A 16,123-nucleotide genomic window follows, 5' to 3' on the forward strand; every position below is an offset into this window, starting at 1 on the left:
AAACACTATTTGAATTTCTACATTTAAAACTACCTTTTAGCTGAAACAATCAAGGAAGAGAAAGTTGCTGGGACATCATTTTTCATCTTTATTGTTTCTTTGAGCAGTGGTTTCATGTCCTGTGAAAAGGTAAAATGTTTTTGGAACGCACTTTTTTCTGTATTAAATCTGACAATCTATTCTCTGTCTTAAGCAAAGAAAAAAAAAATACACAAAGGATTTGTATTTAAATGTTTTCCTGGTAGTGCTGAATGATGAAATAATCTCATGAAACTAATAGATAATTCAATACTAAGGGCACAAGTAGCTCCTTGTACTTGGCATTGCTAATACACTCAAGCCTTAGTATTTGGTGTTTTAAAATGTTTGGTGTATTACACAAATGACATCAAAAGAGGCAGAGTGAGTCTACACTGTTGGTCAATTGCCATAAAAAAAGGTCATTTAAATGAAATATATTTTTTTGTATACCTAAAGATTACAGGCCAAAAACTCAAAATGTCCCCTTAGTAAAATAACAAATAAGAGCATGTTCTTAGTGTCAAAACACTGGCCATATAACATTTTTTTAATAAATATTTGGTCTTAGAGTAGCAGCAAATAATTCACAATCTCTGGACTTATATGAACAATGGTTCTAATGATTTAGGAATATTCTATTAAATCATCTAACAAATATCATACGCATGCATATCCACAGAATTTCAGTTGGATACTTATGTGTTCATTTAAAATATTTTAAGCCTTAGTAAATTTATGGCTGGAATGTATAGTCTTTTCTACATTACATGAAAAAAGAAAACAATTTTTATAAAATTATAATCTGTATACACTCTTGAATGTGAAATGAATTTATATGTAATATAATCCCATTAGTAATTCCCATAAAAAAATCAATTTACAGCATTTGTTTACTGAAGCAAAATATGACCTTAGAGTAAATGTTGATAATTCTTATTGAGAAAGGAATTCCAGTGAGGCTGTTGAAGCTTAAGGCTCAGGGCCCTTCCTTCTGTGGTCCAGAAAGGGGTTCTAACAATGTATTCAGGTGGTGATTACATTTTTCTTTCTTAAGGAAAGTCTCATCTTTAACCCCCACAAAACGTGGTTCACCCCGAGACTCATCATACTTAGTGTGAAAAACAAAGTTGATTTATTCTAGAAATAGTAATATACAAATAATCAGAATGGGGTAGAAAATCAGGGCAAAAAACAAAGCAAAAGAAAACAAAACAAACCCCAAATCTGTGGAGAATTCCAAAGCAACCTTTGCTACTAGTAAGTTGAATAAACTTCAGCAAGCTACTTAATCTTTCTGGTCCTTGGTTTTCTCATTTGTAAAATTAAGATTCTGGAGTCTCTTAACTACTCTGTAGGTTTAAATATCTATTAGTCTATATAGTTTTTTTGTTTTGATTGCTTTAGTGTCCCATTACCACCAGCACATTGAGATGGAAATTATTAAAACTGAAGACATTTTTCTATTAAATGTGATTTTAACGTGAGTTTTAAATTGGAACATGGAAGATTAGTGTGATCATTCAGGTTGAAGACATATATAAAGAAAGATAAAACGTAAAGTAAAATAACCTCTCCAGACAAACCTACAAAAGAAAAAGCAAGCAATAAATTAGCAGTCATAACCAAAATAATAGGAACTGAACTGGTACATTTTCTGTAGTTGATTTAATATTTTTCCTTCTCAGTTATTAGCTCTTTCTGTGTGATTCACCTGAGTGACCAAATTGCCCTCTCTAAAAGAGAGTCCGATCTTATTAATTTTCTATTCAATATGAAAAAGATATAAGGTGAATTTATACCTTTATTATTTGAAAGTTTAGCTAAATTCAAATATACCAGGCCAATCATGAATGAGAAATTACTCAAAATAAATATTTCATTATTACATTTAAAATTCCAATTAAAACATCATTACAGTGTGGGATTGTAGAGGTCGTATAATGTATTCTCCTGCATCTCTTATACTTCAGCTTAAACTTAAAGGATATTTGTTATATTTTAAAATATATCCATGAGATAATCCAACATCATTGAAACCAATTTGTTTTCAAATAATTTTGTGGTTTGCTACTCAAATATTTTATGCTTTCTTTTCACATTTGTGTTTTTACATATTTTACCTTGTTGCCTGAAATGTATTTTTTCTTCTTCAGTTTGACTGACTATTAATTATGGTTCAGTTTTGACATCATCTCTATTTAGAATCCTTTCCTAACTAACCTTCTGATAAAAGAGTTTGATCATAACACTCTTACTTATTGTACTTATAGCACTTCTTTTTAATTGTCTTTTAACTTTTTTGGTCTCCCTACTGAGGTGTAGGATCCTTCAGTACAATATCTCATTCATCTTTTTATTCTAACATGAGTATTGTAGTATGTAGTAGTACAATTTTAATGCTCCTTGAATGTTGGAATAATTTAACCAATGAACATTGTCACAAAACTCTTCTTGTATTTAACTAGACTAATTCTGATAGCCTTATATTTAACTTAATACCTCAACTTACTATTGAAAAATTAAGGTGATTCCAAAATTATATGAAATAGAGGGAGATATTTTACTAAAACTAAGTGCTAAAAAAGATAGCAAAACAAACAAAGAAAGGTAAAATAGAGGCAAATGTGAGATTGCTACAAAAAGTGCATACATGTTTGTTATATTAGACTGCAAAATTAATTCTAGACATTATAACATTTAATTCACAGAGGAAAACCTAGTTACATTATCTACAATATTCTTGGGATAAAAACTAACTAATTGCTCAGGAAGAGAAAATTAATACTCTGACTCAAATCAAACAGGTATATTTTTCAAGCTTTCTCAATAAAGAGGAAACTTAGTATTCAGATTCTAGTTTCAAGGATCAGTGTTCTAGAAGATCTTCTATTAGCCTTTAGAATTTATCAAAGTACAGTGTATTAAAGGGAATTCTTGCTACTCAGTCAGCAAATTTTGACACCATTGCCAAATACAATACCACGTAGAAGGATAATCTATGATTCTTGACTATCTAAGAGACAGGATATCCACAAATAACAGAGGAGCCATGTTGAAGATCAGTCACACATTTTGTGATATAAAATTTTACTTTCAGAAATGAGTAATAAAGTAAAAGATTATTACCTAACAAACAAAGCACAGAATCACTGTGATTGGATAGATAATTTTTATTTGTAAGAGAACATCTGCAACTATTAATATAACTTGTATGTATAATACTGAAGGTAGGTCTTCTTTCTTACTCATCTCTTTTTCCTCAGCACAAATAGGATTCTTAGCACTAAAAAGTCTTCAGTAAGTGTTTATTCAAACAGAAACATATTTCATTGGAAAGACACCAGGGGATATCTAAGCTTAGAATTCAACAAGTGATAGGACCATAGAAGACTAAATGTATAATGAGGATATTTCACTGATACTTAGAGTTCATAAATCACAATATATAGGGTCATATTCTGTTGAGACAGGTCTTAGAATTTGTTGTTTCTTTTCTCTTCCTTCATCTTTCCTTCCTTCTTTTCTCCCTTCCTTTCTTTCTTTTTTGCTGGCATTACTAATGTTTTGTATATGATATTTCCAAGAGGAACTGATAAAATGAAAGTAAAGGAATAAAAGTTCTAAAATATTCTTTAAAACTGTATACACATGTCTATGTCTATACCATATGTGCCTAAGTAATAAGAAAGTTGTCCTTATGACTTTCTGTTTACTCAAATATTAAACTTTCAAATGAAAATGGTAGCTATCTGCTCTAAAAACTTCTTGTTATGTCCTATATCTTGTTCAGAATTTCCCTATTTTTTCAATCAGATATGCAAAAGTATTTAAAATTGTGGGTCTGTGTATATATTTGTGTATGTGAGTATATATTATCAAAAGAGTTAAATATTTTATTTGTATCCTGAACTTACTCCATTATAATTTTTCCTCTCACAATACCTTTTTTTAAATCTGATACATAAAACTGAATGGGCAGTTTTGAATTTTGTTGACTTGTGAATATTGTATAACTTTTAAAGCAACCTAAGCCTTCCTGGTCTTGTGATGAAAGCTATTTTTTTAAGTAAAAGAGACATGAAGAAGACAAACATACTGATATAATTAAAGAAACAGAGGCTAAGTTGAAGCAAGTGTTCCTTCTAAGACAATGAAAGCTGACAGTTTCAAATGAGATATTCTAGTCTAATGGGTTATATCACAAATAAGTGGAAGGTTTTATTTGGCTGATATTTTCTTCAGTCCATTCATTACTTGTTGTTATAAGTCCTAAAAGCCAGGGAAAAGACTGATAATAAATGTCACTTTGGGTTCTCTTTCTTCATACATACATTCAAGAATTTTATTAAGTTAAATGCTTGATATTGTTTTGAAAATGTTCCTTAATATTTTAATTTTTACATCATATTTCTCCTGGTTGGTTTATGAACCTCATTTTTTTTTTGTTTCCCTGGCAGGTGAGCATTTCTGGATGCATATAAACAGATTTCCCCTGCCACCTCCCACCCCATCCTCAGTTCTGACTGCAGTATCCTCAGATTGCTTTAGTAATTTTCCTTTAGTCAAGTATAACAAGCCAGAAGTGGAATTGAACTTCTTAGAAACAAGAAGGAGGACAATCCAGTACCATATATGGACGGCCCAAATCTTTGCATGTGGGAAACAGTCCTGTGTTTGCTCTTTGCAAAAAGACAATCTAATTACTTATTTTTTCCCATGAGGTCAAGAACTCTGTGAGTGTACAACAGTTTATTCTCTACCTTTCCTGACAGTGAAGGAGATCTTCGAATCCTAACGTTAGAATATTAATTTGTCTTAAGACAGTCCTTTCTTTTTTCACTATCAAGTTTGTGAGAATAGATTTTGAGGTTCACATCCTTGCTGAAATCAACAGAACCAAAATGTCTGAAGATGCCCTTCTTTTCTCCCTTAATACTTGAGTAATAGTTTGACTTGACATAAGTTGAAAACCTTTGTCCATCAGTAGCTATCAAAGGACACTATCAAGAAAGTTAAATTAGAACCCATAGAATGGCATAAAGTATTTGCAGATGTTATGTCTGACAGAGGACACATATATAGAATATAAAATGAACAATTACAAATCAACAATAAAATAAAAAATAATCTAAACAAAGACTAGCTAAAATATTTGAATAAAAATTTATCCAAAGACACAAATGGCCAATAAACACATGAAAATTTTCTCAAAATTATTCATTAGAGAAATGTCTATAAAACCATGAAACACCACTTCATGTACACTAGAATCATTATAATAAAAGAAGAACGAATAGTAACATGTGTCAAGGATGTGGAAAAATCGGCACCTTCATAATTGCTGAGGAGATGGAAAATGGAGCAGCCATTCTGGAAAAAGCTTGGCAATTCTTCCAAAAGTTAAAGTTGGAGCTACCACATAATTCAACAATTTTACTCATATGTATATATCCAAGAGAACTGAAGATATATATTCACACAAAAAATACATATGTGAATGTTCAGAGCAGTTTTATTCATAATAACCCCAAAGTGAAAACAACCAAAATGTCCTTCTATTGATGATGTATAAATAAAATGTGGCAGGGAGACCTTCAAGATGGCAGAAGAGTAAGACGTGGAGATCAACTTCCTTCCCACAAATACATCAGAACTACATCCACATGTGCAACAACTACTACAGAACACCTCCTGAATGCTGGCAGGAGACCTTAGACTTCCCAAAAGGTAAGAAACTCCCCCACGTATCTGGGTAGGGCAAAAGAAAAAAGAAGAAAACAGAGACAAAAGAATAGGGATGGGACCTGCACCAGTGGGAGGGAGCTGTGAAGGAGGAAAAGTTTCCACACACTAGGAATCCCTTTCACTGGCAGAGACAGGGGGTGGCTGGGGGGAAGCTTTGGAGCCACGGAGCAGAGCACAGCAACACGGGTGCAGAGGGCAAAGCAGAGAGATCCCCACACAAAGGATCAGTGCCGACCAGCACTCACCAGCCTGAGAGGCTTGATTGCTCACCTTCCTGGGTGAGTGGGGGCTGGGAACTGAACCTCCAGCTTCGGAGGTCAGATCCCAGGGAGAGGACTGGGGTTGTCTGCGTGAACACAGCCTGAAGGGGGCTAATGTGTCACAGCTGGCTGAGAGGTAGTCTTGGACAAAGTCTGGACCTGCCTAAAAGGCAAGAGACCATTGTTTTGGGTTATGGCACGAGGAGAGGGGATTCACAGCACTGCCTAAACGAGCTCCAGAGACAGGCGCGAGCCATGGCTATCAGTGCAGCCACCAGAGACAGGTACGAGATTCTAAGGCCGCCGCTGCAACCACCAAGAAGCCAGTGTACAAGTACAGGTCACTATCCACATCTCCCCTCCCGGGAGCCTGTGCAGCCCACCACTGCCAGGGTCCCGTGACTCAGGGACAACTTCCCCAGGAGAACACACGGAGCCTCAGGCTGCTGCAATGTCACACTGACCTCTGCCACCGCAGGCTCGCCCCACATCCATACCCCTTCCTCCCCCTGGCCTGAGTGAACAAGGGCCCCTACTCAGCTGCTACTTTAACCCTATCCTGTCTGAGTGAAGAACAGACGCTCTCAGGCGATCTACCCAGAGACGCAGGGCCAAATCCAAAGCTGAGCCCCTGTGAGCTGTGAAAACAAAGAAGACAAAGGGAAATCTCTCCCAGCAACCTCAGGAGCACTGGATTAAATCTCCACAAGCAGCTTGATGTACCCTGCATCTGTGGAATATCTGAATAGACAACAAATCATACCAAAATTGAGCCAGTGGACGTTGGGAGCAATGATATACATTTTTTTTTCCTTCTTCTCTTTCTGTGAGTGTGTATGTGTATGCTTCTCTGTGTTATTTTGTCTGTATAACTTTGCTTTTATCATTTGTCCTAGGGTTCTGTCTGTCAGTTTTTTTCTTTTTTCTTTTTCTTTTTAGTGTACATTTTAGTGCTTGTTATAATTGGTGGATTTGTTTTTTGGTTTAGTTGCTCTCTTCTTTCATTCTTCCTTTTTTTTCTTTGTTTTTTGTTATTTTTTAAAAAAATTAATAATTATTTTTATTTTAATAACTTTTATTTTCTCTTTTCTTTCTTTCTTCAGTTTTTCTCCCTTTACTTCTGAGCATTGTGGCTGACAGTCTTGGTGCTCCAGGTGGGTGTCGGGTCTGTGCCTCTGAGGTGGGAGAGCTGAGTTCAGGACATGAGTCCACCAGGGATGTCCCAGGTTCACATAATATCAAATGGTGAAAGCTCTCCCAGAGATATCCATCTCAACACTAAGATCCCGCTCCACTCAGCGACCAGTAAGCTACAGCACTCGACACCCTATGCCAAACAACTAGCAAGACAGGAACACAACCCCATCCATTAGCAGATGGCTGCCTAAAATCATAATAAGGTCACAGACACCTCAAAACAAACCACCAGACACAGACTTGCCCACCAGAAAGACAAGATCCAACATCATCCACCAGAAAGCAAGCACTGGTCCCCTCCACAAGGAAGCCTACACAGCTCACTGAAAGAACCTTAGGCACTCTGGCAGACCCCTAAAACAACAGGAACTGCAAACCTGCAGCCTGCAAAAAGGAGACCATAAACCCAGTAAGTTAAGCAAAATGAGAAGACAGAGAAACACACAGCAGATGAAGCAGCAAGGTAAAAACCCAATAGACCAAACAAACAAAGAGGAAATAGGCAGTCTACCTGAAAAAGGATTCAGAGTAATGATAATAAAGATGTTACAAAATCTTGGAAATAGAATGAAGAAAATAAAACAAACCTTTAACAAGGACCGGGAAGAACTAAACAGCAAACAAATAATGATGAACAACACAATAAATGAAATTAAGAATTCTCTAGAGGACTCAATAGCAGAAAAACTGAGGCAGAAGAATGGATAAGTGACCTGTAAGATAAAATAGTAGAAATAACTACTGCAGAGCAGAATAAAGAAAAAAGAATGAAAAGAATTGAGGACTGTCTCAGATACTTCTGGGACATTAAATGCAACAACATTTGAATTATAGGGGTCACAGAAGAGAAAGAGAAAAAGAAAGGGACTGAGAAAATATTTCAAGAAGTTTTAGTTGAAAACTTTCCTAATATGGGAAAGGAAATAATTAGTCAAGACGAGTAAGTGCAGAAGTCCCACACAGGATAAATCCAAGGAGAAACATGCCAAGACACATATTAATGAAACTATCACATATTAAATGCAAAGAAAAAATATTAAAAGCAGCAAGGAAAAAAACAACAAATAACATACAAGAGAATCCCCATGAAGTTAACAACTGATCTTTCAGCAGAAACTGTGCAAGCCAGATGGGAGTGGCAGGACATATTTTAAATGATGATAGGGAAAAACCTACAACAAGTTTACTCTACCCAGCGAACATCTCATTCAGATTTGATGGAGAAATTAAAACCTTTACAGACAAGCAAAAGCTAAGAGAATTCAGCACAACTAAACCAGCTTTACAACACATTCTAAAGGAACTTCTCTAGGCAGGAAACACAAGAAAAGGAAAAGACCTACAATAACAAACCCAAAACAATTAAGAAAACGGTAATAGGAACATACATATTAATAATACCATTTACCTCACATGTAAATGGATTAATGCTCCAACCAAAAGACATGGACTGACTGAATGGAAAAAAAAAAACAAGACCCATATATATGCTGTCTACAAGAGACCCAGTTCAGACACAGGAACACATAAAGACTGAAAGTGAGGGGATGGAAAATATATTCCATGCAAACAGAAATCAAAAGAAAGCTGGAGTAGCAATTCTCATATCAGAAAAAATAGACTTTAAAATAAAGACTACTACAAGAGACAAAGAAGGACACTACATAAAGATAAAGGGATCAATCCAAGAAGAACATATAACAATTGTGAATATTTATATACCCAACATAGGAGTACCTCAATACATAAGGCAAATGCTAACAGCCATAAAAGGGGAAATCAACAGTAACACATTCAGAGTAGGGGATGTTAACACTCCAGTTTCACCAATGGGCAGATCATGCAAAATAAAAATAAATAAGGAAACACAAGCTTTAAATGATACATTAAACAAGATGTACTTAATTGATATTTATAGGACATTCCATCCGAAAACAACAGAATATACTTTCTTCTCAAGGGCTCATGGAACATCCTCCAGGACAGATCATATCTTGGGTCACAAATCAAGCCTTGGTAAACTTAAGAAAACTGAAATTTTATCAAGTATTTTTTCCGACCAAAATGCTATGAGACTAGATATCAATTATGGGAAAATATTTGTAAAAAATACAAACACATGGAGGCAAAACAATACACTACTTAATAATCAAGAGATCACTGAAGAAATCAAAAAGAAAATCAAAAACTACCTAGAAACAAATGGCAATGAAAACATGACGACCCAAAGCCTATGGGATTCAGCAAAAGCAGTTCTAAGAGGGAAGTTTATAGCAATACAATCCTACCTCAAGAAAGAAGAAACATCTCAAATAAATAACCCAACCTTACACCTAAAAGGATTAGAGAAAAAAGAACAAAAATTTCCCAAACTTAGCAGAAGGAAAGAAATCATAAAGATCAGATCAGAAATAAATGAGAAAAAAAAATGAAGGAAACAATAGCAAAGATCAATAAAACTAAAAGATGGTTCTTTGAGAAGATAAACAAAATTGATAAACCATTAGTCAGACTCATCAAGAAAAAAAAGAAGACTCAAATCAACAGATTTAGAACTGAAAAAGGAGAAGTAACAACTGACACTGCAGAAATACAAAGGATCATGAGCGATTACTACAAGCAACTCTATGCCCATAAAATGGACAACCTGGAAGAAATGGACACATTCTTAGAAGAGCACAACCTTCCGAGACTGAACCAGGAAGAAATAGAAAATATAAACAGACGGTTCACAAACACTGAAATTGAGACTGTGTTTAAAAATCTTCCAACAATCAAATGCCAAGGACAAGATGGCTTCCCAGGCAAATTCTGTCAAACATTTAGCAAAGAGCTAACACCTATCTTTCTCAAACTCTTCCAAAATTTAGCATAAGGAGAAACACTCCCAAACTCATTCTATGAGGCCACCATCACCCTGATACCAAAACCAGACAAAGATGTCCCAAAGAAAGAAAACTACAGGCCAATATCACTGATGAACATACATGCAAAAATCCTCAACAAAATACTAGCAAACATAATCCAAGAGCACATTAAAATGATCATACCCCATGATCAACTGGGGTTTATCCCAGGAATGCAAGGATCCTTCAATATACTCAAATCAATCAATGTGATACACCATATTAACAAATTGAAAGATAAAAACCATATGATCATCTCAATAGGTGCAGAAAAAGTTTTTGACAGAATTAAACACCGATTTATGATAAAAACCCTCCAGAAAGTAGGCATAGAGGGAACTGTCCTCAACATGATAAAGGCCATATATAAGAAACCCACAGCCAAACTCATTCTCAAAGGTGAAAAACTGAAACCATTTCTACTGATATCAGGAACAAGACAAGGTTGCCCACTCTCACCACTATTATTCAACATAGTTTGGAAGTTATAGACACAGCAATCAGAGGAGAAAAAGAAATAAAAGGAATCCAAATCAGAAAAGAAGAAGTAAAGCTGTCACTGTTTGCAGATGCCATGTTACTACACATAGAGAATCCTGAAGATGTTACCAGAAAACTACTTGAGCTAATCAATAAATTTGGTAAAGTAGCAGGATGCAAAATTAATGCACAGAAATCTCTTGCATTCCTATACACTAATAATGAAAAATCTGAAAGAGGAATTAAGAAAACACTCTCATTTACCATTGCAACAAAAAGAATAAAATACCTAGGAACAAACCTACCTAAGGAGACAAAAGACCTGTATGCAGAAAACTATAAGACACTGATGAAAAAATTAAAGATGATACAAAGAGCTGGACAGATATACCATGTTCTTGGATTGAAAAAAATCAACATTGTGAAAATGACTATACTACTCAAAACTATCTACAGATTCAATGCAAGCCCTGTCAAACTACAAATGGCATTTTTCACAGAACTAGAACAAAAACTTTCAAAATTTGTATGGAATCTCAAAAGACCCCGAATAGCCAAAGCAATCTTGAGAAAGGAAAGTGAAGCTGGAGAAGTCAGGCTCCCTGACTTCAGACTATACTACAAACTACAGTAATCAAGACAGCGTGGTACTGGCACATTACAGAAATATAGATCAATGGAACAGGATAGAAAGCCCAGAGTCAAACCCATGCACATATGGTCACCTTATTTTTGATAAAGGAGGCAAGAATATACAATGGAGAAAAGACAACCTCTTCAATAAGTGATGCTGGGAAAACTGGACAGCTACATGTAAAAGAATGAAATTAGAACACTCTCTAACATCATACACAAAAATAAACTCAAAATGGATAAAAGACCTAAATGTAAGACCAGACACTATAAAATTCTTAGAGGAAAAAAGAAGCAGAACACTCTACGACATAAATCACAGCAAGATCCTTTTTGACCCACCTCCTAGAGAAATGGAAATAAAAACAAAAATAAACAAATGATATGTAGTGAAATTTAAAAGCTTTTGCACAGCAAAGGAAACTATAAACAAGATGAAAAGACAACCCTCAGAATGGGAGAAAATATTTGCAAATGAAGCAACTGACAAAGGATTAATCTCCAAAATATACAAGCAACACATGCAGCTCAATATCAAAAAAACAAGCAACCCAATCCAAAAGTGAGCAGAAGACTTAAATAGACATTTCTCCAAAGAAGATATACAGATTGCCAACAAACACATGACAGGATGTTCAACATCATTAATCATTAGAGAAATGAAAATCAAAACTACAATGAGGTATCGCCTCACACCAGTCAGAATGGCCATCACCAAAACATCTACAAACAATAAATGCTGGAGAAGGTGTGGAGAAAAGGGAACCCTCTTGCACTGTTGGTGAGAATGTAAATTGATACCACCACTCTGGAGAACAGTATAGAGACCTTAAAAACCAAAAAATAGAACTACCATATAACCCAACAACCCCACTACTGGGCATATACCCTGAGAAAACCATAATTCAAAAAGAGACATGTACCACAATGTTCATTGCAGCTCTATTTACAATAGCCAGGACATGGAAGTAACCTAAGTGTCCATTGACAGACAAATGGATAAAGTAGATGTGGCACATATAAACAATGGAATATTACTCAGCCATAAAAAGAAATGATATTGAGTTATTTGTAGTGAGGTGGATGGACCTAGAGTCTGTCGTACAGAGTGAAGTAAATCAGAAAGAGAAAAACAAATATTGCATGCTAACACATATATATGGTATCTTAAAAAAAAAAAGGTTCTAAAGAACCTAGGGGCAGGACAGGAATAAATATGCAGATATATATAATGGGCTTGAGGACACAGAGAGGTGGAAGTGTAAACTGGGGCAAAGTGAAAGAGTGGCATGGACTTATATATACTACCAAATGTAAAATAGATAGCTAGTGGGAAGCAGCTGCATAGCACAGGTAGATCAGCTCGGTGCTTTGTGACTACCTAGAAGGGTGAGATAGGGAAGGTAAGAGGCTGGTGCAAGAGGGAGGAGATATGGATATATATGTATATATATAGTTGAATTACTTTGTTATAAAGCAGAAATTAACACACCATTTTAAAGCAATTATACTCCAAAAAAGATGTTTAAAAAAAATGTGGCAAATCCTTACAGTGGAATATTATTCAATCAGAAAAGTAATGAAGTACTGATACACGATATGAAACTGATGAACCTTGAAAAACCTTACGTTATGTGAGAGAAACCATACACAAAAAGCCACAAAATATGATTCTGTTTATATGAAATGTCCAAAATTGGCAATTCCATAGAGACAGAAAATAAATTAATTTTTGCTAAGGGGTGTAGGGAGATGGGGCAATGACAAACGACTACTATTGGTTACAAGGTTGTTTTTCAGGATGATAAAAATGTTTTGGAATTTGATAGTGGTGATGGCTGCACAATTCTGTGAATAGACTCAAAAGTACTCAATTCTATACTTTAACACTTAATTTTATCTCAATTAAAAATTAAACAAACAAAAGTAAAACAACCCCTACCATATATTTATCATACAACATGGAGCATGGCATATAGAAAACCCATAATATACACTAGCTATATAACTGTTTTATCAATTTGTCTTAAAATGACAATTGCAAACAATGGATTGTAGTAATGCCTTTTTCAATTTTATACACTATAAAGTGTGGTGGGAAAGAATTATGTGTTCCAAAGACATAATGCTAAAATAAAAACTCAGCATATTGAGACAACTGTAGTCTTAATTATCTTCATTCTCTAGATAAATGCATTACTCCCTGATGTCACAGACTTAACATGAATACAATTTTATATGCTATTTTACCCAGCACAAGAAGTGTTCTTCATTTACTTGTTGCTATGAAAAATTTTTGGCCACATATTCAACCTTAGCAACAGAAGAACTCACGTGGCTTTCTCGCATAATCACGTAAAGATTTTTTTTTTATTATTATTATTATTTTGCGATATGAGGGCCTCTCACTGTTGTGGCCTCTCCCCTTGCGGAGCACAGGCTCTGGATGCACAGGCTCAGCGGCCATGGCTCATGGGCCCAGCCGCTCTGCGGCATGTGGGATCTTCCTGGACCAGGGCACGAACCCGTGTCCCCTGCACTGGCAGGTGGACTCTCAACCACTGCGCCACCAGGGAAGCCCAGGATTTTTTTTTTTTTTCCAAAGAAATCAAGTTGGGGGAAAGCTATATAGGTCAAAGAAATTATTTTGAGTTTTTATTTTATATTTTAAAATTTTACTTTAGACTCTAGCTCCTTGTCACTTGAATGTATAATATGGGATACATAGACAATATTGCAATCTCACTGCATACCACAAGGTAGGTATTTTTTAACTATGGCAAATAAAAAGGTACATTCTAGTTTCTGAACAAATAAAAAACTAGTACCAATGGCTGTTGGTTTACACTCAAACCCAATATTGGTTATTACACTGAAGGAAGAGTCATTGTATAGTGATTAGAGAAACAGAGTCAGTTGTTACTTCCTGAGTGAGACAAAAATTCATGACACTGCCTTGGGGGAATAACTTGGAGGAAATTTTGATTTGTGTTCTTTTTCCTATGCCATATTGTTCTCTTCAAAAGAGCTATTGTATCTTGCATACTGCCAGGCAGTGAATCAGCTGTGTCCATGCAGATCTTGTCATAATTTTTTGATAACAAGACTTTGCTGTCAATCTGGCTTCAACTAATTGGACCTTGGATTGGCATCCAAGTCAAAGGCAGTTTTCTATGTACTGGACATTGCTAGCAATCTATGAGGCACTTTGAGCTGAGAATTGTCCCAAGAAATGATGCCCTATGCCATAATTTTACCTATTAATTCAATCAGGTATGACCTTGGGGAGTACTGTAGTAGAGAATTTAAAAAATACTGACAGGAAGCAATAACCATTAGGAAGTAAATCACAGAGGAGTCAATGGCATGAGATATAGAGAAGAGGTGAGCTATTTGATAATGGAACTGAAGCAGAAGATAAACAAGAGAGGCTTAAGCATGAAAATAGTGGACTACTAGAGTTGGTATTGGGTCACTAAAATTTGTGAGAAATGCTGTATTATATATCAGATGTGTTTGATACTTGGGTCGTATAATTTTCTATACAGCCTTACTTCCACAATGGATTCTTTACCAAATAAGACAGACTAAAAGACAGTATCTAAGATTACCATCTTGCTCAGCACTTGTTCCTAAAGGGTCAGCAGCCTATGTGATAAGATTTGAGGCAAACCATAAACTTATATACTTTAAACATCTAAAATTATACCACTTAAGGTGTATTTTTGGTGAAATGTTTTCAAGTATGTTCTCTTGATATACAAATATCCTATGTAATTGAACTTTAGAATTCCTTAATAGAAAGGAACTGAATTGTCTAAAAAAGGAAGAAAGACATTAAATTCCAAAAATTCCAATCCAGTGTGTTTATTATCTATATTTCCCCCAAACAGGAACATAGGTAGTTAGATAGCTTGCTAATAAAAGCAATACATAGAGCTTTTACATGGACACAAAAGTCAAAATTCTTCAATATATTTGAAAAAAATATATAAGAAAACTTTTATATAATATTACCTGGGAAAAATGATTTGCTGTTCATATTTTCCATATTATAATTGGGGACTATATGATTTAAACTATTTATACAATTTTTATTTAAAACACAAACTTTTAGAGCTTGAAAAAGTTCCCAAACATTTATTACTATTCCTTAATTTTGCTAATGAGCAAACTGAAGAAAGAGGAGGTAAACCAGAAGAACAAAAAGGTAAGTTGCTTTAGTTCAGAGCTATTTTATTTATTTTCATTTAAAAAGTTTTCTTAGATGATGGCAGACAAGAATAAGAAATGCAGTGCTGAAGACCTCAAAGTTGAAGTATCAATATTTGTTTTTGAAATGCTCTATGATTTTGCTTACCTATGAATGTCTAAATCAGTACATTTGTAATTAAACTTCAATATCTTTCTAATGTGTATTTCTACATATATGAAAGGTACTTAGTCAACTATCTGGTCTATTTCAGGTCTTCAAAGAAACTAATTAGCACTTCTTACAATCCATATAATAAGAAGTACAAATTCAGGAACTATCTTTATTAAATTACTCTTTTTTTCAAATATTTGTATAAGACTTTACAATTTACAAGTGATTTCATATTCATTATCATCATCAGGAAATGGTGGCAAATCAGGAAATGGAGGCTCATAGTTTAACTGCTGGGCCCAATCATGACAATATCAAATGGTAGATTCAAAACTCACACCCAGAACTTCTGAATCCAAATATAGTTCTCCCCATCTCCAAGTTACTCCATAATAGAGATCGATTGAATCCTATCATATTGACCCCTGGTGCCTATTGATGTGTCACTCTTTTTCTAAACCTGTGTTGCCCGCTCTCCATGGACCTTTCAAGGTGGAATCAATTAAGTGCAAATA

General features: G+C 34.9%; 1 protein-coding gene across 2 annotated transcripts in view; it reads right to left on the reverse strand.

Annotated features, from left to right (window-relative positions):
* The window catches only part of KLHL1 (kelch like family member 1), a gene marked incomplete at its 5' end in the record, with an annotated part of 376,374 nt that overhangs the window by 51,700 nt on the left and 308,551 nt on the right, over nucleotides 1–16,123 (reverse strand). The gene's annotated exons all lie outside the window — the stretch shown is intronic.

This window comes from Grampus griseus, assembly GCF_964374135.1.
Source record: "Grampus griseus genome assembly, chromosome: 18".
NCBI lineage: Eukaryota > Metazoa > Chordata > Mammalia > Artiodactyla > Delphinidae > Grampus > Grampus griseus.